This window comes from Camelina sativa, chromosome 3 (assembly GCF_030686135.1).
Source record: "Camelina sativa cultivar CO46 ecotype springtype chromosome 3, ASM3068613v1".
Lineage (NCBI taxonomy): Eukaryota > Viridiplantae > Streptophyta > Magnoliopsida > Brassicales > Brassicaceae > Camelina > Camelina sativa.
This window is the reverse complement of record NC_141882.1, coordinates 24,133,772-24,151,310: the sequence shown is the minus strand read 5'-3', so window position 1 is coordinate 24,151,310 and position 17,539 is coordinate 24,133,772. Positions and strand designations below refer to the sequence as shown.

At 35.1% G+C, this 17,539-nt stretch overlaps 1 non-coding gene across 1 annotated transcript; it reads right to left on the bottom strand.

Annotated features, from left to right (window-relative positions):
• Positions 1–15,614: 15,614 nt before the first annotated feature.
• On the bottom strand, positions 15,615–15,686 carry TRNAL-UAG (transfer RNA leucine (anticodon UAG)). Its single transcript has one exon. It is a non-coding gene; the product is annotated as a tRNA-Leu (tRNA).
• Positions 15,687–17,539: the final 1,853 nt, after the last annotated feature.

Genomic DNA, 17,539 nt, shown 5'->3' with positions numbered 1-17,539 from the left:
CCCAAAGCGAGAATCATACCACTAGACCAAATGCCCTCTTGCTGTAAAATTTAAGTTAAACATGAAAGATTACCATATTTGGTCATATTGTGTTCACTTGCTTTAATTTGGTCATCTTTGGCCATATTCTTTCATGTTGGTAATTTTTTTTTGTTTGAAATACTGATTAAAAATACTGACAAACTAGGCACCAAATGTTTATATCCATTGATTTGGAATGGCCATTTAACACATATTGTTTTGGAAAAACTCAATCAAGCATTCTGAGAATCATATCACTAGAGCAAATCATTTATTGCTAAGCACTTAGTTTATACATTGCAGGTAACCATATGTATTTGGTCGTATTGTGGTCTTGTGCTCTAAGTTTACTTTTACTTAATAAGCTCATCTTGATAGGAGAATGCACTAAAGAACATGTTGTTCCATAATAGTTCTTACCTAGCATTTAAATCTCACATGCAAAAAGTCAACTTGGCATTTCGAGAATTGAACTCGGGACCTCTCGCACCAAAAGCGAGAATCATACCACAAGACAAAATGCCCTATTGCTAAGTACTATGGTTTAAACATTGATGGCCACCATTTTTATTTCGTCATATTGTGGTCTTGTGCTCTATGTTGACTTACCAAATGTTTATATCCATTGATTTGGAATGGCCATTTAACACTTATTGTTTTGGAAAAAGTCAATGAAGCATTCTGAAAATCATTTCACTAGAGCAAATCATTTATTGCTAAGAACTTAGTTTAAACATTGCAGGTAACCATATGTATTTGTTCATATTGTGGTCTTGTGCTCTAAGTTTACTTTTACTTATTAAGATCATCTTGATAGGAGAATGCACTAAAGAACATATTGTTCCATGATAGTTCTTACCTAGTATTTAAATCTCACATGCAAAAAGTCAACGGGGCATCTCGAGAATCGAACTCGGGACCTCTCGCACCCAAAGCGAGAATCATACCACAAGACAAAATGCCCTATTGCTAAGTACTATGGTATAAACATTGATGACCACCATATGTATTTGGTCATATTGTGGTCTTGGGCTCTATGTTGACCTTTACTTAATAAGTTAGTCTTGGTAGGAAAATGCACTAAAGAACATGTAGTTCCATGATAGTTCTTACCTAGTATTTAAATCTGATATCCAAAAAGTCAACGGGGCATTCCGAGAATCGAACTCGGGACCTCTCGCACCCAAAGCGAGAATCATACCACTAGACCAAATGCCCTCTTGCTGTAAAATTTAAGTTATACATGAAAGATTACCATATTTGGTCATATTGTGTTCACTTGCTTTAATTTGGTCATCTTTGGCCATATTCTTCCATGTTGGTAATTTTTTTTTGTTTGAAATACTGATTATAAATACTGACAAACTAGGCACCAAATGTTTATATCCATTGATTTGGAATGGCCATTTAACACATATTGTTTTGTAAAAAGTCAATGAAGCATTCTGAGAATCATATCACTAGAGCAAATCATTTATTGCTAAGCACTTAGTTTAAACATTGCTGGTAACCATATGTATTTTGTCATATTGTGGTCTTGTGCTCTAAGTTTACTTTTACTTAATAAGCTCATCTTGATAGGAGAATGCACTAAAGAACATGTTGTTCCATGATAGTTCTTACCTAGTATTTAAATCTCACATGCAAAAAGTCAACGGGGCATCTCGAGAATCGAACTCGGGACCTCTCGCACCCAAAGCGAGAATCATACCACAAGACAAAATGCCCTATTGCTAAGTACTATGGTTTAAACATTGATGGCCACCATATGTATTTGGTCATATTGTGGTCTTGTGCTCTATGTTGACCTTTACTTAATAAGTTAGTCTTGATAGGAAAATGCACTAAAGAACATGTAGTTCCACGATAGTTCTTACCTAGTATTTAAATCTGATATCCAAAAAGTCAACGGGGCATTCCGAGAATCGAACTGGGGACCTCTCGCACCCAAAGCGAGAATCATACCACTAGACCAAATGCCCTCTTGCTGTAAAATTTAAGTTAAACATGAAAGATTACCATATTTGGTCATATTGTGTTCACTTGCTTTAATTTGGTCATCTTTGGCCATATTCTTTCATGTTGGTAATTTTTTTTTGTTTGAAATACTGATTATAAATACTGACAAACTAGGCACCAAATGTTTATATCCATTAATTTGTAATGGCCATTCAACACATATTGTTTTGGAAAAACTCAATGAAGCATTCTGAGAATCATATCACTAGAGCAAATCATTTATTGCTAAGCACTTAGTTTATACATTGCAGGTAACCATATGTATTTGGTCATATTGTGGTCTTGTGCTCTAAGTTTACTTTTACTTAATAACCTCATCTTGATAGGAGAATGCACTAAAGAACATGTTGTTCCATGATAGTTCTTACCTAGTATTTAAATCTCACATGCAAAAAGTCAACGGGGCATCTCGAGAATCGAACTCGGGACCTCTCGCTCCCAAAGCGAGAATCATACCACAAGACAAAATGCCCTATTGCTAAGTACTATGGTTTAAACATTGATGGCCACCATATGTATTTGGTCATATTGTGGTCTTGTGCTCTATGTTGACCTTTACTTAATAAGTTAGTCTTGGTAGGAAAATGCACTAAAGAACATGTAGTTCCATGATAGTTCTTACCTAGTATTTAAATCTGATATCCAAAAAGTCAACGGGGCATTCCGAGAATCGAACTGGGGACCTCTCGCACCCAAAGCAGGAATCATACCACTAGACCAAATGCCCTCTTGCTGTAAAACTTAAGTTAAACATGAAAGATTACCATATTTGGTCATATTGTGTTCACTTGCTTTAATTTGGTCATCTTTGGCCATATTCTTCCATGTTGGTAATTATTTTTTTTTGAAATACTGATTATAAATACTGACAAACTAGGTACCAAATGTTTATATCCATTAATTTGTAATGGCCATTCAACACATCTTGTTTTGGAAAAACTCAATGAAGCATTCTGAGAATCATATCACTAGAGCAAATCATTTATTGCTAAGCACTTAGTTTATACATTGCAGGTAACCATATGTATTTGGTCATATTGTGGTCTTGTGCTCTAAGTTTACTTTTACTTAACAAGCTCATCTTGATAGGAGAATGCACTAAAGAACATGTTTTTCCATGATAGTTCTTACCTAGCATTTAAATCTCACATGCAAAAAGTCAACGGGGCATTTCGAGAATCGAACTCGGGACCTCTCGCACCAAAAGCGAGAATCATACCACAAGACAAAATGCCCTATTGCTAAGTACTAAGGTTTAAACACTGATGGCCACCATTTTTATTTCGTCATATTGTGGTCTTGTGCTCTATGTTGACTTACCAAATGTTTATATCCATTGATTTGGAATGGCCATTTAACACATATTGTTTTGGAAAAAGTCAATGAAGCATTCTGAGAATCATATCACTAGAGCAAATCATTTATTGCTAAGCACTTAGTTTAAACATTGCTGGTAACCATATGTATTTGGTCATATTGTGGTCTTGTGCTCTAAGTTTACTTTTACTTAACAAGCTCATCTTAATAGGAGAATGCAATAAAGAACATGTTGTTCCATGATAGTTCTTACCTAGTATATAAATCTCATATGAAAAAAGTCAACGGGGCATCTCGAGAATCAAACTCGGGACCTCTCACACCCAAAGCGAGAATCATACCACAAGACAAAATGCCCTATTGCTATGTACTATGGTTTAAACATTGATGGCCACCATATGTATTTGGTCATATTGTGTTCTTGTGCTCTATGTTGACCTTTACTAAATAAGTTAGTCTTGATTGGAAAATGCACTAAAGAACATGTAGTTCCATGATAGTTCTTACCTAGTATTTAAATCTGATGTCCAAAAAGTCAACGGGGCATTCCGAGAATCGAACTCGGGACCTCTCGCACCCAAAGCGAGAATCATACCACTAGACCAAATGCCCTCTTGCTGTAAAATTTAAGTTAAACATGAAAGATTACCATATTTGGTCATATTGTGTTTACTTGCTTTAATTTGGTCATCTTTGGCCATATTCTTTCATGTTGGTAATTTTTTTGTTTGAAATACTGATTATAAATACTGACAAACTAGGCACCAAATGTTTATATCCATTAATTTGTAATGGCCATTTAACACATATTGTTTTGGAAAAACTCAATCAAGCATTCCGAGAATCATATCACTAGAGCAAATCATTTATTGCTAATCACTTAGTTTATACATTGCAGGTAACCATATGTATTTGGTCGTATTGTGGTCTTGTGCTCTAAGTTTACTTTTACTTAATAAGCTCATCTTGATAGGAGAATGCACTAAAGAACATGTTGTTCCATGATAGTTCTTACCTAGCATTTAAATCTCACATGCAAAAAGTCAACGGGGCATTTCGAGAATCGAACTCGGGACCTCTCGCACCAAAAGCGAGAATCATACCACAAGACAAAATGCCCTATTGCTAAGTACTATGGTTTAAACATTGATGGCCACCATTTTTATTTCGTCATATTGTGGTCTTGTGCTCTATGTTGACTTACCAAATGTTTATATCCATTGATTTGGAATGGCCATTTAACATTTATTGTTTTGGAAAAAGTCAATGAAGCATTCTGAAAATCATTTCACTAGAGCAAATCATTTATTGCTAAGAACTTAGTTTAAACATTGCAGGTAACCATATGTATTTGTTCATATTGTGGTCTTGTGCTCTAAGTTTACTTTTACTTAATAAGCTCATCTCGATAGGAGAATGCACTAAAGAACATATTGTTCCATGATAGTTCTTACCTAGTATTTAAATCTCACATGCAAAAAGTCAACGGGGCATCTCGAGAATCGAACTCGGGACCTCTCGCACCCAAAGCGAGAATCATACCACAAGACAAAATGCCCTATTGCTAAGTACTATGGTATAAACATTGATGACCACCATATGTATTTGGTCATATTGTGGTCTTGTGCTCTATGTTGACCTTTACTTAATAAGTTAGTCTTGGTAGGAAAATGCACTAAAGAACATGTAGTTCCATGATAGTTCTTACCTAGTATTTAAATCTGATATCCAAAAAGTCAACGGGGCATTCCGAGAATCGAACTCGGGACCTCTCGCACCCAAAGCGAGAATCATACCACTAGACCAAATGCCCTCTTGCTGTAAAATTTAAGTTATACATGAAAGATTACCATATTTGGTCATATTGTGTTCACTTGCTTTAATTTGGTCATCTTTGGCCATATTCTTCCATGTTGGTAATTTTTTTTTGTTTGAAATACTGATTATAAATACTGACAAACTAGGCACCAAATGTTTATATCCATTGATTTGGAATGGCCATTTAACACATATTGTTTTGTAAAAAGTCAATGAAGCATTCTGAGAATCATATCACTAGAGCAAATCATTTATTGCTAAGCACTTAGTTTAAACATTGCTGGTAACCATATGTATTTTGTCATATTGTGGTCTTGTGCTCTAAGTTTACTTTTACTTAATAAGCTCATCTTGATAGGAGAATGCACTAAAGAACATGTTGTTCCATGATAGTTCTTACCTAGTATTTAAATCTCACATGCAAAAAGTCAACGGGGCATCTCGAGAATCGAACTCGGGACCTCTCGCACCCAAAGCGAGAATCATACCACAAGACAAAATGCCCTATTGCTAAGTACTATGGTTTAAACATTGATGGCCACCATATGTATTTGGTCATATTGTGGTCTTGTGCTCTATGTTGACCTTTACTTAATAAGTTAGTCTTGATAGGAAAATGCACTAAAGAACATGTAGTTCCACGATAGTTCTTACCTAGTATTTAAATCTGATATCCAAAAAGTCAACGGGGCATTCCGAGAATCGAACTGGGGACCTCTCGCACCCAAAGCGAGAATCATACCACTAGACCAAATGCCCTCTTGCTGTAAAATTTAAGTTAAACATGAAAGATTACCATATTTGGTCATATTGTGTTCACTTGCTTTAATTTGGTCATCTTTGGCCATATTCTTTCATGTTGGTAATTTTTTTTTGTTTGAAATACTGATTATAAATACTGACAAACTAGGCACCAAATGTTTATATCCATTAATTTGTAATGGCCATTCAACACATATTGTTTTGGAAAAACTCAATGAAGCATTCTGAGAATCATATCACTAGAGCAAATCATTTATTGCTAAGCACTTAGTTTATACATTGCAGGTAACCATATGTATTTGGTCATATTGTGGTCTTGTGCTCTAAGTTTACTTTTACTTAATAACCTCATCTTGATAGGAGAATGCACTAAAGAACATGTTGTTCCATGATAGTTCTTACCTAGTATTTAAATCTCACATGCAAAAAGTCAACGGGGCATCTCGAGAATCGAACTCGGGACCTCTCGCTCCCAAAGCGAGAATCATACCACAAGACAAAATGCCCTATTGCTAAGTACTATGGTTTAAACATTGATGGCCACCATATGTATTTGGTCATATTGTGGTCTTGTGCTCTATGTTGACCTTTACTTAATAAGTTAGTCTTGGTAGGAAAATGCACTAAAGAACATGTAGTTCCATGATAGTTCTTACCTAGTATTTAAATCTGATATCCAAAAAGTCAACGGGGCATTCCGAGAATCGAACTGGGGACCTCTCGCACCCAAAGCAGGAATCATACCACTAGACCAAATGCCCTCTTGCTGTAAAACTTAAGTTAAACATGAAAGATTACCATATTTGGTCATATTGTGTTCACTTGCTTTAATTTGGTCATCTTTGGCCATATTCTTCCATGTTGGTAATTATTTTTTTTTGAAATACTGATTATAAATACTGACAAACTAGGTACCAAATGTTTATATCCATTAATTTGTAATGGCCATTCAACACATCTTGTTTTGGAAAAACTCAATGAAGCATTCTGAGAATCATATCACTAGAGCAAATCATTTATTGCTAAGCACTTAGTTTATACATTGCAGGTAACCATATGTATTTGGTCATATTGTGGTCTTGTGCTCTAAGTTTACTTTTACTTAACAAGCTCATCTTGATAGGAGAATGCACTAAAGAACATGTTTTTCCATGATAGTTCTTACCTAGCATTTAAATCTCACATGCAAAAAGTCAACGGGGCATTTCGAGAATCGAACTCGGGACCTCTCGCACCAAAAGCGAGAATCATACCACAAGACAAAATGCCCTATTGCTAAGTACTAAGGTTTAAACACTGATGGCCACCATTTTTATTTCGTCATATTGTGGTCTTGTGCTCTATGTTGACTTACCAAATGTTTATATCCATTGATTTGGAATGGCCATTTAACACATATTGTTTTGGAAAAAGTCAATGAAGCATTCTGAGAATCATATCACTAGAGCAAATCATTTATTGCTAAGCACTTAGTTTAAACATTGCTGGTAACCATATGTATTTGGTCATATTGTGGTCTTGTGCTCTAAGTTTACTTTTACTTAACAAGCTCATCTTAATAGGAGAATGCAATAAAGAACATGTTGTTCCATGATAGTTCTTACCTAGTATATAAATCTCATATGAAAAAAGTCAACGGGGCATCTCGAGAATCAAACTCGGGACCTCTCACACCCAAAGCGAGAATCATACCACAAGACAAAATGCCCTATTGCTATGTACTATGGTTTAAACATTGATGGCCACCATATGTATTTGGTCATATTGTGTTCTTGTGCTCTATGTTGACCTTTACTAAATAAGTTAGTCTTGATTGGAAAATGCACTAAAGAACATGTAGTTCCATGATAGTTCTTACCTAGTATTTAAATCTGATGTCCAAAAAGTCAACGGGGCATTCCGAGAATCGAACTCGGGACCTCTCGCACCCAAAGCGAGAATCATACCACTAGACCAAATGCCCTCTTGCTGTAAAATTTAAGTTAAACATGAAAGATTACCATATTTGGTCATATTGTGTTTACTTGCTTTAATTTGGTCATCTTTGGCCATATTCTTTCATGTTGGTAATTTTTTTGTTTGAAATACTGATTATAAATACTGACAAACTAGGCACCAAATGTTTATATCCATTAATTTGTAATGGCCATTTAACACATATTGTTTTGGAAAAACTCAATCAAGCATTCCGAGAATCATATCACTAGAGCAAATCATTTATTGCTAATCACTTAGTTTATACATTGCAGGTAACCATATGTATTTGGTCGTATTGTGGTCTTGTGCTCTAAGTTTACTTTTACTTAATAAGCTCATCTTGATAGGAGAATGCACTAAAGAACATGTTGTTCCATGATAGTTCTTACCTAGCATTTAAATCTCACATGCAAAAAGTCAACGGGGCATTTCGAGAATCGAACTCGGGACCTCTCGCACCAAAAGCGAGAATCATACCACAAGACAAAATGCCCTATTGCTAAGTACTATGGTTTAAACATTGATGGCCACCATTTTTATTTCGTCATATTGTGGTCTTGTGCTCTATGTTGACTTACCAAATGTTTATATCCATTGATTTGGAATGGCCATTTAACATTTATTGTTTTGGAAAAAGTCAATGAAGCATTCTGAAAATCATTTCACTAGAGCAAATCATTTATTGCTAAGAACTTAGTTTAAACATTGCAGGTAACCATATGTATTTGTTCATATTGTGGTCTTGTGCTCTAAGTTTACTTTTACTTAATAAGCTCATCTCGATAGGAGAATGCACTAAAGAACATATTGTTCCATGATAGTTCTTACCTAGTATTTAAATCTCACATGCAAAAAGTCAACGGGGCATCTCGAGAATCGAACTCGGGACCTCTCGCACCCAAAGCGAGAATCATACCACAAGACAAAATGCCCTATTGCTAAGTACTATGGTTTAAACATTGATGGCCACCATATGTATTTGGTCATATTGTGGTCTTGTGCTCTATGTTGACCTTTACTTAATAAGTTAGTCTTGATAGGAAAATGCACTAAAGAACATGTAGTTCCATGATAGTTCTTACCTAGTATTTAAATCTGATATCCAAAAAGTCAACGGGGCATTCCGAGAATCGAACTGGGGACCTCTCGCACCCAAAGCGAGAATCATACCACTAGACCAAATGCCCTCTTGCTGTAAAATTTAAGTTAAACATGAAAGATTACCATATTTGGTCATATTGTGTTCACTTGCTTTAATTTGGTCATCTTTGGCCATATTCTTTCATGTTGGTAATTTTTTTTTGTTTGAAATACTGATTATAAATACTGACAAACTAGGCACCAAATGTTTATATCCATTAATTTGTAATGGCCATTCAACACATATTGTTTTGGAAAAACTCAATGAAGCATTCTGAGAATCATATCACTAGAGCAAATCATTTATTGCTAAGCACTTAGTTTATACATTGCAGGTAACCATATGTATTTGGTCATATTGTGGTCTTGTGCTCTAAGTTTACTTTTACTTAATAACCTCATCTTGATAGGAGAATGCACTAAAGAACATGTTGTTCCATGATAGTTCTTACCTAGTATTTAAATCTCACATGCAAAAAGTCAACGGGGCATCTCGAGAATCGAACTCGGGACCTCTCGCTCCCAAAGCGAGAATCATACCACAAGACAAAATGCCCTATTGCTAAGTACTATGGTTTAAACATTGATGGCCACCATATGTATTTGGTCATATTGTCGTCTTGCGCTCTATGTTGACCTTTACTTAATAAGTTAGTCTTGGTAGGAAAATGCACTAAAGAACATGTAGTTCCATGATAGTTCTTACCTAGTATTTAAATCTGATATCCAAAAAGTCAACGGGGCATTCCGAGAATCGAACTGGGGACCTCTCGCACCCAAAGCGAGAATCATACCACTAGACCAAATGCCCTCTTGCTGTAAAATTTAAGTTAAACATGAAAGATTACCATATTTGGTCATATTGTGTTCACTTGCTTTAATTTGGTCATCTTTGGCCATATTCTTCCATGTTGGTAATTTTTTTTTTTTGAAATACTGATTATAAATACTGACAAACTAGGCACCAAATGTTTATATCCATTAATTTGTAATGGCCATTCAACACATATTGTTTTGGAAAAACTCAATGAAGCATTCTGAGAATCATATCACTAGAGCAAATCATTTATTACTAAGCACTTAGTTTATACATTGCAGGTAACCATATGTATTTGGTTATATTGTGGTCTTGTGCTCTAAGTTTACTTTTACTTAATCAGCTCATTCTTATAGGAGAATGCACTAAAGAACATGTTTTTCCATGATAGTTCTTACCTAGCATTTAAATCTCACATGCAAAAAGTCAACGGGGCATTTCGAGAATCGAACTCGGGACCTCTCGCACCAAAAGCGAGAATCATACCACAAGACAAAATGCCCTATTGCTAAGTGCTATGGTTTAAACATTGATTACCACCATATGTATTTGGTCATATTGTGGTCTTGTGCTCTATGTTGACTTACCAAATGTTTATATCCATTGATTTTGAATGGCCATTTAACACATATTGTTTTGGAAAAAGTCAATGAAGCATTCTGAGAATCATATCACTAGAGCAAATCATTTATTGCTAAGCACTTAGTTTAAACATTGCAGGTCACCATATGTATTTGGTCATATTGTGTTCTTGTGCTCTAACTTTACTTTTACTTAATAAGCTCATCTTGATAGGAGAATGCACTAAAGAACATGTTGTTCCATGATAGTTCTTACCTAGTATTTAAATCTCACATGCAAAAAGTCAACGGGGCATTCCGAGAATCGAACTAGGGACCTCTCGCACCCAAAGCGAGAATCATACCACAAGACCAAATGCCCTATTGCTAAGTACTATGGTTTAAATATTGATGGCCACCATATGTATTTGGTCATATTGTGGTCTTGTGCTCTATGTTGACTTTTACTTAATAAGTTAGTCTTGATAGGAAAATGCACTAAAGAACATGTAGTTCCATGATAGTTCTTACCTAGTATTTAAATCTGATATCCGAAAAGTCAACGGGGCATTCCGAGAATCCAACTGGGGACCTCTCGCACCCAAAGCGAGAATCATACCACTAGACCAAATGCCCTCTTGCTGTAAAATTTAAGTTAAACATGAAAGATTACCATATTTGGTCATATTGTGTTCACTTGCTTTAATTTGGTCATCTTTGGCCATATTCTTCCATGTTGGTAATTTTTTTTTTTTGAAATACTGATTATAAATACTGACAAACTAGGCACCAAATGTTTATATCCATTAATTTGTAATGGCCATTCAACACATATTGTTTTGGAAAAACTCAATGAAGCATTCTGAGAATCATATCACTAGAGCAAATCATTTATTACTAAGCACTTAGTTTATACATTGCAGGTAACCATATGTATTTGGTTATATTGTGGTCTTGTGCTCTAAGTTTACTTTTACTTAATCAGCTCATTCTTATAGGAGAATGCACTACAGAACATGTTTTTCCATGATAGTTGTTACCTAGCATTTAAATCTCACATGCAAAAAGTCAACGGGGCATTTCGAGAATCGAACTCGGGACCTCTCGCACCAAAAGCGAGAATCATACCACAAGACAAAATGCCCTATTGCTAAGTGCTATGGTTTAAACATTGATTACCACCATATGTATTTGGTCATATTGTGGTCTTGGGCTCTATGTTGACTTACCAAATGTTTATATCCATTGATTTTGAATGGCCATTTAACACATATTGTTTTGGAAAAAGTCAATGAAGCATTCTGAGAATCATATCACTAGAGCAAATCATTTATTGCTAAGCACTTAGTTTAAACATTGCAGGTCACCATATGTATTTGGTCATATTGTGTTCTTGTGCTCTAAGTTTACTTTTACTTAATAAGCTCATCTTGATAGGAGAATGCACTAAAGAACATGTTGTTCCATGATAGTTCTTACCTAGTATTTAAATCTCACATGCAAAAAGTCAACGGGGCATTCCGAGAATCGAACTAGGGACCTCTCGCACCCAAAGCGAGAATCATACCACAAGACCAAATGCCCTATTGCTAAGTACTATGGTTTAAATATTGATGGCCACCATATGTATTTGGTCATATTGTGGTCTTGTGCTCTATGTTGACTTTTACTTAATAAGTTAGTCTTGATAGGAAAATGCACTAAAGAACATGTAGTTCCATGATAGTTCTTACCTAGTATTTAAATCTGATATCCAAAAAGTCAACGGGGCATTCCGAGAATCCAACTGGGGACCTCTCGCACCCAAAGCGAGAATCATACCACTAGACCAAATGCCCTCTTGCTGTAAAATTTAAGTTAAACTTGAAAGATTACCATATTTGGTCATATTGTGTTCACTTGCTTTAATTTGGTCATCTTTGGCCATATTATTTCATGTTGGTAATTTTTTTTTTTGAAATACTGATTATAAATACTGACAAACTAGGCACCAAATGTTTATATCAATTAATTTGTAATGGCCATTTAACACATATTGTTTTGGAAAAACTCAATGAAGCATTCTGAGAATCATATCACTAGAGCAAATCATTTATTGCTAAGCACTTAGTTTATACATTGCAGGTAACCATATGTATTTGGTCATATTGTGGTCTTGTGCTCTAAGTTTACTTTTACTTAATCAGCTGATCCTTATAGGAGAATGCACTAAAGAACATGTTTTTCCATGATAGTTCTTACCTAGCATTTAAATCTCACATGCAAAAAGTCAACGGGGCATTTCGAGAATCGAACTCGGGACCTCTCGCACTAAAAGCGAGAATCATACCACAAGACAAAATGCCCTATTGCTAAGTGCTATGGTTTAAACATTGATTACCACCATATGTATTTGGTCATATTGTGGTCTTGTGCTCTATGTTGACTTACCAAATGTTTATATCCATTGATTTTGAATGGCCATTTAACACATATTGTTTTGGAAAAAGTCAATGAAGCATTCTGAGAATCATATCACTAGAGCAAATCATTTATTGCTAAGCACTTAGTTTAAACTTTGCAGGTCACCATATGTATTTGGTCATATTGTGGTCTTGTGCTCTAAGTTTACTTTTACTTAATAAGCTCCTATTGATAGGAGAATGCACTAAATAACATGTTGTTCCATGATAGTGCTTACCTAGTATTTAAATCTCACATGCAAAAAGTCAACGGGGCATTCCAAGAATCAAACTCGGGACCTCTCGCACCTAAAGCAAGAATAATACCACTAGACCAAATGCCCTATTGCTAAGTACTATGGTTTAAACATTGATTGCCACCATATGTATTTAGTCATATTGTGGTCTTGTGCTCTATGTTAACTTTTACTTAATAAGTTAGTCTTAAAACGAAAATGCACTAAAGAACATGTAGTTCCATGATAGTTCTTACCTAGTATTTAAATCTGATATCCAAAAAGTCAATAGGGCATTCCGAGAATCGAACTCGGGACCTCTCGCACCCAAAGCGAGAACCATACCACTATACCAAATGCCCTCTTACTGTAAAATTTACGTTAAACATGAAAGATTACCATATTTGGTCATAATGTGTTCACTTGCTTTAATTTGGTCATCTTTGGCCATATTCTTTCATGTTGGTAATTTTTTTTTTTTTGAAATATTGATTATAAGTACTGACAAACTAGGCACCAAATGTTTATATCCATTAATTTTGAATGGCCATTTAACACATATTGTTTTGGAAAAAGTCAATGAAGCATTCTGAGAATCATATCACTAGAGCAAATCATTTATTGCTAAGCACTTAGTTTATACATTGCAGGTAACCATATGTATTTGGTCATATTGTGGTCTTGTGCTCTAAGTTTACTTTTACTTAATAAGCTCATCCTTATAGGAGAATGCACTAAAGAACATGTTGTTCCATGATAGTTCTTATCTAGCATTTAAATCTCACATGCAAAAAGTCAACGAGGCATTTCGAGAAACGAACTCGGGACCTCTCGCACCAAAAGCGAGAATCATACCACAAGACAAAATGCCCTATTGCTAAGTACTATGGTTTAAACATTGATTACTACCATATGTATTTGGTCATATTGTGGTCTTGTGCTCTATGTTGACTTACCAAAAGTTTATATCCATTGATTTTGAATGGCCATTTAACACATATTGTTTCGGAAAAAGTTAATGAATCATTCTGAGAATCATATTACTAGAGCAAATCATTTATTGCTAAGCACTTAGTTTAAACATTGCAGGTCAACATATGTATTTGGTCATATTGTGGTCTTGTGCTCTAAGTTTACTTTTACTTAATAAGCTCATCTTGATAGGAGAATGCACTAAAGAACATGTTGTTCCATGATAGTTCTTACCTAGTATTTAAATCTCACATGCAAAAAGTCAACGGGGCATTCCGAGAATCGAACTCGGGACCTCTCGCACCCAAAGCGAGAATCATACCACTAGACCAAATGCCCTATTGCAAAGTACTATGGTTTAAATATTGATGGCCACCATATGTATTTGGTCATATTGTGGTCTTGTGCTCTATGTTGACTTTTACTTAATAAGTTAGTCTTGATTGAAAAATGCAGTAAAGAACATGTAGTTCCATGATAATTCTTACCTAGTATTTAAATCCGATATCCAAAAAGTCAACGGGGTATTCCGAGAATCGAACTCGGGACCTCTCGCACCCAAAGCGAGAATCATACCACTAGACCAAATGCCCTCTTGCTGTAAAATGTAAGTTAAACATGAAAGACCATATTTGGTCATATTGTGTTAACTTGCTTTAATTTGATCATCTTTGGACATATTCTATCATGTTGGTAATTTTGTTTTTTGAAATACTGATTATAAATATTGACAAACTAGGCACCAAATGTTTATATCCATTGATTTTGAATGGCCATTTAACACATATCGTTTTGGAAAAAGTCAATGAAGCATTCTGAGAATCATATCACTAGAGAAAGTCATTCATTGCTAACTGTTTAGTTTAAACATTGCAGGTCACCATATGTATTTGGTCATATTGTGGTCTTGTGCTCTAAGTTTACTTTTCCTTAATAAGCTCATCTTGATAGGAGAATGCACTAAATAACATGTAGTTCCATGATAGTTCTTACCTAGCATTTAAATCTCACAAGCAAAAAGTCAACGGGGCATTTCGAGAATCGAACTCGGGACCTCTCGCACCGAAAGCGAGAATCATACCACAAGACAAAATGCCCTATTGCTAAGTACTATGGTTTAAACATTGATTACCACCATATGTATGTGGTCATATTGTGGTCTTGTGCTCTAAGTTTACTTTTCCTTAATAAGCTCATCTTGATTGGAGAATGCACTAAATAACATGTAGTTCCATGATAGTTCTTACCTAGCATTTAAATCACACATGCAAAATGTCAACGGGGCATTTCGAGAATTGAACTCGGGACCTCTCGCACCAAAAGCGAGAATCATAACACATGACAAAATGCGCTATTGCTAAGTACTATGGTTTAAACATTGATTACCACCATATGTATTTGGTCATATTATGGTCTTGTGCTCTATGTTGACTTTTACTTAATAAATTAGTCTTGATAGGAAAATGCACTAAAGAACATGTAGTTCCATGATAGTTCTTACCTAGTATATAAATCTGATATCCAAAAAGTCAATGGGGCATTCCGAGAATCGAAATCGGGACCTCTCGCACCTAAAGCGAGAATCATACCACTAGACCAAATGCCCTATTGCTAAGTACTCTGGTTTAAACATTGATGGCCATCATATGTATTTGGTCATATTGTGGTATTGTGCTCTATGTTGAATTTTACTTAATAAGTTAGTCTTGATAGGAAAATGCACTAAAGAACATGTAGTTCCATGATAGTTTTTACCTAGTATTTAAATCTGATATCCAAAAAGTAAACGGAGCATTCCGAGAATCAAACTCGGGACCTCTCGCACCCAAAGCGAGAATCATACCACTAGACTATATGCCCTCATACTGTACAATTTAAGTTAAACATGAAAGATTACCATATTTGGCCATATTGTGTTCACTTGCTTTAATTTGGTCATCTTTGGCCATATTCTTTCATGTTGTTAAATTTTTTTTTTGAATTACTGATTATAAATACTGACAAACTAGGCACCAAATGTTTATATCCATTGATTTTGAATGGCCATTTAACACATATTGTTTTGGAAAAAGTCAATGAAGCATTGTGAGAATCATATCACTAGAGCAAATCTCTTATTGCTAAGCACTTAGTTTAAACATTGCAGGCCACCATATATATTTGGTCATATTGTGGTCTTGTGGTCTAAGTTGACTTTTCCTTAATAAGTTAGTCTTGATAGGAAAATGCACTAAATAACAAGTTGTTTCATGATAGTTCTTACCTAATATTTAAATCTGATATCCAAAAAGTCAACGGGGCATTCCGAGAATCGAACTCGGGACCTCTCGCACCCAAAGCGAGAATCATACCACTAGACCAAATGCCCTCTTGATGTACAATTTAAGTTAAACATGAAAGATCACAATATTTGGTCATATTGTGTTCACTTGCTTTAATTTGGTCATCTTTGGCCATATTCTTTCATGTTTTTAATTTTTTTTTTTTGAAATACTGACAAACTAGGCACCAAATGTTTATATCCATTGATTTTGAATGGCCATTTTTTACATATTGTTTTCGAAAAAGTCAATGAAGCATTCTGAGAATAATTTCACTAGAGCAAATCATTTATTGCTAAGCACTTAGTTTAAACATTGCAGGTCACCATATGTATTTGGCCATATTGTGGTCTTGTGCTCTAAGTTTACTTCTATTTAATAAGCTCATCTTGATAGGAGAATGCACTAAAGAACATGTTGGTCCATCATAGTTCTTACCTAGTATTTAAATCTCACATGCAAAAAGTCAACGGGGCATTCCGAGAATCGAACTCGGGACCTCTCGCACCCAAAGCGAGAATCATACCACTAAACCAAATGCCTTATTACTAAGTACTATGGTTTAAACATTGATGGCAACTATATGTATTTGGTCATATTGTGGTCTTGTGCTCTATGTTGGCTTTTACTTAATAAGTTAGTCTTGATAGGAAAATGTACTAAAGAACATGTAGTTCCATGATAGTTCTTACCTAGTATTTAAATCTGATATCCAAAAAGTCAATGGGGCATTCCGAGAATCAAACTCGGGACCTCTCGCACCCAAAGCGAGAATCATACCACTATACCAAATGCCCTCTTGCTGTAAAATTTAAGTTAAACATGAAAGATTACCATATTTGGTCATATTGTGTTCACTTGCTTTAATTTGGTCATCTTTGGCCATATTCTTTCATGTTATTAAAAAATAAAAAAATTGAAATACTGATTATAAATACTGACAATGAAGCATTCCAAGAATCAAACTCGGGACCTCTCACACCCAAAGCGAGGATCATACCACTAGACCAATGCCCTATTGCTAAGTACTTTGGTTTAAATATTGAATGCCACCATATGTTTTTGATCATATTGGTCTTGTTCTCTAAGTTGACTTTTACTTAATAAGTTAGTCTTGATAGGATGATCCAAGATATAT